At 48.0% G+C, this 7,329-nt stretch overlaps 1 long non-coding RNA gene across 1 annotated transcript; it reads left to right on the plus strand.

Annotated features, from left to right (window-relative positions):
• The first annotated feature begins 1,254 nt into the window (after positions 1-1,254).
• LOC311122396 lies at positions 1,255-1,848 on the plus strand. Its single transcript, XR_014612428.1, has 3 exons — positions 1,255-1,279; positions 1,434-1,512; positions 1,605-1,848. It is a non-coding gene; the product is annotated as an uncharacterized lncRNA (long non-coding RNA).
• The last annotated feature ends 5,481 nt before the right edge of the window (positions 1,849-7,329 follow it).

The raw sequence follows: 7,329 nt of genomic DNA on the forward strand, positions 1-7,329 counted from the left end.
CATTGTACGAAAGTACTAAGAATGATGTGAAGCTGTCGCTTTCTCAAGCTGAACGAGTAGCGATAACGACAGATGGCTGGACGTCATGCTCAAATCAAGGGTCTGTGACAATTACCTCTCATCACATTGATCCGGAGTGGAAAATGAAGACCTTTGTTCTGCTAACCAGAGTTGTAAATGAAGCCCATACTGGTAAAAATATTGGCGCGTTACTGCGTGAAGCCTGCATGGAGTGGAAAATCTACGACAAGAATCCTGCCATCATCACAGATAACGCCAGGAATATGATTGTGGCCGGTGCAGAAGCCCAGTTCAGTCCACACATTACCTGCTTCGCACATACACTCAACCTTGCCTCGCAGAAGGGTTTGGGGGTGGACCGTGCTTCCAGGTTGTTGGGGAAAGTGCGAAAAATTGTTGGATATTTTCACCGCAGCCCGATTGCATGTCACGCCCTACAGGAAAAACAAACTCTGATGGATTTACCAAAACATAAACTGATCCAAGACATAATCACCAGATGGAACAGTTCATTCGAAATGCTTGAACGTTTTTTGGAACAACAGCCAGCTATAATGGCAACTCTGATGTCCAAGGATCTACGAAAGGGGGTCACAGATGTAGGCACGCTGAGTGAGAGTGATATTGCCAACATGGATGACATTGTTCAGTTGATGGGTCCTGTCAAAATGGCAACCACTGTGATGTGTGAAGAAGACCAGCCAACTCTCTCTGTAATTGCTCCTCTTCAAGCAAAACTGCTGAAACACCTACAGCCATGCGAAGACGACTCAACCCTGGTTGCAGAGATTAAGAGGGTGATGGCCAGTGACCTCTCCACACGCTACAGAGGCACCCAAGATGCTCTCAACATAGGTAATTAATTTGGTTAATATTTTAGGTTATTAGACTGTATTAATTTGTAAAATGCCACACCTTTGCGTTTTCAAGTTTGAATTTGAGTTGTTTTTTCATATGGAAAAGTAAACAAGATATCTGCAATACAATTCTTAGTTCATGGTGGCTTTACATCATCACTGTGCCACATTTCTTTTAAACATACTAAAGTTTAATCTTCTGATTATTTTGTGTATGAGGAGGTGGTCATCACTTGCAATTTCAGGTCAACTTAATTTAATAATGCAATGAATGCAATAGTCTTGTTCTTTAAACAGCATCAGCGTTGGACCCGCGATTTAAAGAACTGCCCTACCTGGAAAAAGAGGACAGAGAACAGGTCTACACAAAACTGATTTTTGAGGCAGAAGTGTCCCACCAGGTAACTCTTCTCTCCTCTTTCCTCTGCTCTTTTCTCTTCTCCCCTTTCATTTGTCCTCTCTCAAATCTCATCTGTTCTTTATCTTCCTCTAAATTTATGTGTGCAGTATTACAGAGCAGAAATTTGAACAGTTCACACATTCTTACATTGATAGATGCAAGCAATGGGAAATCAGGAGGAAGACGAGGGAAGCTCAAGCACAAAGCTGTCAGGATTCAATGAAGAGACCACAGGTGTGTTTCATGTGATACCAATAAAAGATTGTTGTTGTTTTGTATTAATGAGAAACATGACTATATTTTGAAATATATTTCTTATATTGTAGCTCCAAATGAGTCACCTCCTTGTAAGAAGAAAGCCTTAGATGCGCTGTTTGGCGATTCCTTCACCCAAAGAGAAAGAAAATCCACAAGCGAGACAGCCAGAGCAGAGGTGTTAAGGTACCGAGCAAAAGATGCGTTGCCTTTGACTGAAAATGCCATGAAGTGGTGGAGATCTCAGGAGAAAGAGCTACCTGTACTTTCCACCCTTGCTAAACGGTACCTGTGCATTCCAGGCACCAGTGTGCCAGCAGAACGAGTTTTCAGTACTGCTGGCGACATAGTGAACTCACAGAGAAGTGTTCTGTGGCCAGATCATGTTGATCAGTTGATATTTTTGAAAAAAAATCTGTAGTCATTGAAGAGTAGCCTAGTAGGTTACACTTGATCTTTTGTTGAATATTGTTTGTTTATTAAAATGAGAGTAGTAGCAGGTTCATCCACTGCTCATTCAACCTGAAGAGATGTTGGTTGCACTTTATTTTTGATATTAATATTGTAATATTTTTATGTTGAAAAACAAAAGCAGAAGTAGCAGGTAAACCTACTGTTAATTCAACCTGAAGAGATGTTGGTTGCACTTTATTTTTGATATTAATATTGTAATATTTTTATGTTGAAAAACAAAAGCAGAAGTAGCAGGTAAACCTACTGTTGAAATGTTGGTTGCACTTAATGTACTTTTATTGAAAATTTATTGAATATTGAAAATGAGATCAGACAATTTTAACTTCCTGTTAATTCAACCTAAAGTGTTGTTTGCACTTTATTCAAATAAAATGTGAATGCATTTGCCATTCATTGTTGTTTACTTGTTTATTTATATTCATAATTAATTGATACCTGATTCCATTACAAGAAACAGGAATCTAGGAAACTTCACCTGCACTGTCCAGTATCCAGGTATTTATTTCAATCACACTGGTTGAATTTTTGGCTAAAAGGTTACTGAATCGATTTCAAGTCACTGAATCATTTCGGATCGTATCGTTCTAAATGAACCAATATTGTCCTTGAATCGTATCGACAACCACGAATCGTGATACAAATCGAATCGTTGTTAAAACGAATCGTTACACCCCTAAAAGTAGTGGTCGGAGACATGGAGGGGAGTTGCAGTGAGATTAGTAGAAGAGCAGCATCTAGTAAAGATGAGGTCAAGCGTATTGCCTGCCTTGTGAGTAGGGGGGGACGGTGAGAGGGTGAGGTCAAAAGAGGAGAGGAGTGGAAAGAAGGAGGCAGAGAGAAATTAGTCAAAGCTAGACGTAGGGAGGTTAAAGTCACCCAGAACTGTGAGGGGTGAGCCATCCTCAGGAAAGGAATTTATCAAGGTGTCAAGCTCATTGATGAACTCTCCAAGGGAACCTGGAGGGCGATAAATGACAAGGATGTTAAGCTTGAATGGGCTAGTGACTGTGACAACATGGAATTCAAATGAGGAGATAGACAGATGGGTCAGGGGAGAAAGAGAGAATGTCCACTTGGGAGAGATGAGGAGTAGAGAATGTCCACTTGGGAGAGATGAGGATTCCTGTGCCACCACCCCGCTGACCAGATGCTCTCGGGGTATGCGAGAACACATGGTCAGACGAGGAGAGAGCAGTAGGAGTAGCAGTGTTTTCAGTGGTAATCCATGTTTCCGTCAGCGCCAAGAAGTCGAGGGACTGGAGGGTAGCATAGGCTGAGATGAACTCTGCCTTGTTGGCAGCAGAACGGCAGTTCCAGAGGCTGCCTGAGACCTGGAACTCCACGTGGGAGTTGTTGTATCTGTTATTATTACTATACAACTATTAAGTTGTATCTGTGCTAACCAGACATTTACACAATAACTAAATGACCTATTAAGTTGTATCTGTGCCAACAAGACATTTACAGAATAACAAAAAATGGCATCAAACACACATCTTATAACATACCCCATCTTAAGCAACAAATGCACAATTCCCCAACTCCCTCATGACATGAAAATGAAGATATGTAGGCTATGCTGTATCAAGTGTGTGAATGCACACTTCTGAGGAGGAAGCTCAGGAGAAATACCCCCTAGTCTGGATAGATGAGCCAGGGCATTTTTTTGTAAATCTCAATCTGGCAACCGTCAATCTGCCAACCGTCAATCTGGCAACCTTCAATCTGGCAACCGGGGGCATATCTGATCCTGTTCATTTCAGCTGAGCTTTCATGCGACCCAACACAGCTTGTATGGAGAGAGAACAGCCATCTAAGAGTACGTTTGACATCAGGGTTCATGTCTCGTGATGTGTCCCAGCAATGGGAGCTGACTTTCTTTCCTAGTCTCTTTTCCTGGTCTCCTTTCTTTGTCTCCTCATCCAATTGGCATGGATCCCCCAGAACCTATTTCTCAATAACATACGGTACGTACTCAGAATGTCTGTGAGGCAGACAGCCCTGTGGCTGATTTCTATATACACCTACTTTAATAGACTGTGCAATGACTGGATTATTGATCACATCCTGAACTAGAGGGCACTATCCCACAGCATTATCCAGCTGAGAATATGTGTTTGAATATGTATTCATGCTGACATATTGTCAGGCGTGATGTAGATGGGTGCAGTGGTGGAATCAAACGCAGGACACCGACGGATAGACCAACAGACTTTAGTAATCTCCAAACACGGAAATAGGACAACTCTTGCCCGAAGGCGAAATACGCACGAAGGCGAACAAACCAAAAGCGCACAAAACAGGTGCGTAATACTCCAACGCAGTGGAGGGAAGCTCAACCGAGCGAAAGTACAAAAATGAAGCCCTACACACGATTGACCAAAATCAATAACACACAACACTAGACAAACACAACGAGAAACTTATAGAACACTAATTAGGCTAAACAAGAACAGGTGTGACAACAAACAGACAAAAGCAAACGAACATGAAACATACAACGGTGGCAGCTAGTATTCCGGAGACAACGAACGCCGAAGCCTGCCCGAACAAGGGAGAGAGGCAGCCTCGGCCGAAACCGTGACAGTACCCCCCCCTTGACGCGCGGCTCCAGACGTGCGCCGACTCCGGCCTCGGGGACGACCCGGAGGACGCGGAGCAGGGTGCGTCGGGTGCCCACGATGGAATTCCGTCAGGAGAGACGGGTCCAAAATGTCTCTCCTCGGCACCCAGCACCGCTCCTCCGGACCGTACCCCTCCCACTCCACTAGATACTGGAGACCCCCCATCCGACGTCTCGAATCCAAGATGGACCTCACAGTGTACGCCGGTGCCCCCTCGATGTCCAATGGGGGCGGAGGAGTCTCCCTGATCTCACTTTCTTGGAGTGGGCCAGCTACCACCGGCCTGAGAAGGGACACATGGAACGAGGGGTTAATACTTTTATATTCAACAGGCAGTTGTAATTTGTAACACACCTCGTTCAACCTTCCCAGGACTTTAAATGGCCCTACAAACCGCCGACCCAGTTTCCGACAGGGCAGGTGGAGGGGCAGGTTTCTGGTAGAGAGCCAGACTCGATCACCAGGTGCGTACACCGGTCCCTCACTGCGGTGGAGATCGGCGCTCGCCTTATGACGTCGGAGGGCCCGCTGCAGGTGGACGTGTGCAGCGTTCCATGTCTCCTCCGAGCGCCGCGCCCACTCATCCACCGCAGGAGCCTCGATCTGGCTCTGCTGCCAAGGTGCCAGAACCGGCTGGTAACCTAGCACACATTGAAAAGGGGTTAGGTTAGTGGAGGAATGGCGTAGGGAATTCTGGGCCATCTCGGCCCAGGGAACGTACCTTGCCCACTCCTCCGGCCGGTCCTGGCAGTATGTTCTAAGAAACCTACCCACATCCTGGTTCACGCGTTCCATCTGCCCATTACTCTCCGGGTGGCGCAGTGGTCTAAGGCACTGCATCGCAGTGCTAACTGTGCTACTAGAGATCCTGGTTCGAATCCAGGCTCTGTCGCAGCCGGCCGCGACCGGGAGACTCATGGGCGGCGCACAATTGGCCCAGCGTCGTCCAGGGTAGGGGAGGGAATGGCCGGTAGGGATGTAGCTCAGTTGATAGAGCATGGCGTTTGCAACGCCAGGGTTGTGGGTTCGTTTCCCACGGGGGGGGCAGTATAAAAAAAAATATGTATTCACTAACTGTAAGTCGCTCTGGATAAGAGCGTCTGCTAAATGACTAAAATGTAAATGTAAATGTAACCCGAGGTGAGGCTCACCGAGACCCCCAACCGCTCCATAAAGGCTCTCCAGACCCTGGAGGTAAATTGGGGACCCCGATCAGACACAATATCCTCGGGTATCCCGTAGTGCCGGAACACAAGGGTGAATAGTGCTTCGGCGGTTTGCAGGGCAGTAGGAAGGCCCGGCATGGGGAGCAAACGACAGGCCTTAGAAAACCGGTCCACAACGACCAGTATAGTGGTGTTCCCCTGTGAAGGAGGAAGGTCAGTAATGAAATCCACCGAGAGGTGAGACCATGGTCGTTGTGGAACGGGCAGGGGTAGTAACTTACCCCTAGGCAGATGTCTAGGCGCCTTACACTGGGCGCACACCGAGCAGGAGGAAACATAAACCCTCACATCCTTCGCCAACGTGGGCCACCAGTACTTGGCACTAAGACAGTGCACTGTCCGGCCGATACCAGGATGTCCAGAAGAGGGTGACGTGTGAGCCCAATAGATCAATCGATCCCGAACCTCGAGCGGAACGTACCTCCGACCCTCAGGGCATTGCGGTGGACTAGGGTCGGTGCGTAACGCCCGCTCGAGTTCAGCATCGACCTCCCACACTACCGGTGCCACCAGACACGACTCCGGCAGTATGGGAGTGGGCTCCACGGACCTCTCCTCCGTGTCATACCGCCGAGACAGCGCATCTGCCTTACCGTTCTGTGACCCAGGGATGTACGTGATCTTAAATGTAAACCTGGTCAAGAACATATTCCATCTTGTCTGGCGAGGGTTCAGCCTCCTCGCTGCCCGGATGTACTCCAGGTTACGGTGGTCCGTCAAAATGAGGAAAGGGTGTTGAGCCCCCTCAAGCCAGTGCCTCCACACCTTTAGGGCCTGTACCACGGCTAACAGCTCCCTGTCCCCTACGTCATAGTTCCGCTCCGCCGGACTGAGCTTCTTGGAATAAAAAGCACAGGGGCGGAGTTTAGGTGGCGCGCCAGACCGTTGTGAAAGCACGGCTCCTAGACCGGCCTCTGATGCGTCCACGTCTACCTGGAACGGCAAAGAGGGATCTGGATGCGCCAGCACCGGGGCCGAGGTAAACAGGTCCTTCAGCCTCCCAAACGCCCTGTCCGCCTCGGCCGACCACTGCAGACGCACCGGACCCCCCTTCAAAAGAGACGTGATGGGAGCTGCCACCTGTCCAAAACCCCGGATAAACCTCCGGTAGTAATTTGCAAACCCCAAAAACTGCTGCACCTCCTTCACAGTGGTTGGTGTTTGCCAATTACGCACGGCTGACACCCGGTCTACCTCCATCTTCACCCCTGACGCAGACAACTGATACCCCAAAAAGGAGACAGACTCCTGGAAAAACAGACACTTCTCTGCCTTAACATCCAGGTCGTGCTCCACCAGCCTCCGCAACACTCTGCGCACCAGGGCCACATGCTCGACACGGGTAGGCGAGTACACGAGAATGTCATCTATGTACACAACCACCCCCTGCCCCTGCATGTCCCTGAAGATCTCATCCACGAATGATTGGAAAACTGACGGAGCATTCATCAACCCGTATGGCATGACCAGAT

The sequence above is a fragment of the Coregonus lavaretus genome (genome assembly GCF_964263955.1).
Source record: "Coregonus lavaretus genome assembly, contig: HAP1_SCAFFOLD_2869, whole genome shotgun sequence".
NCBI lineage: Eukaryota > Metazoa > Chordata > Actinopteri > Salmoniformes > Salmonidae > Coregonus > Coregonus lavaretus.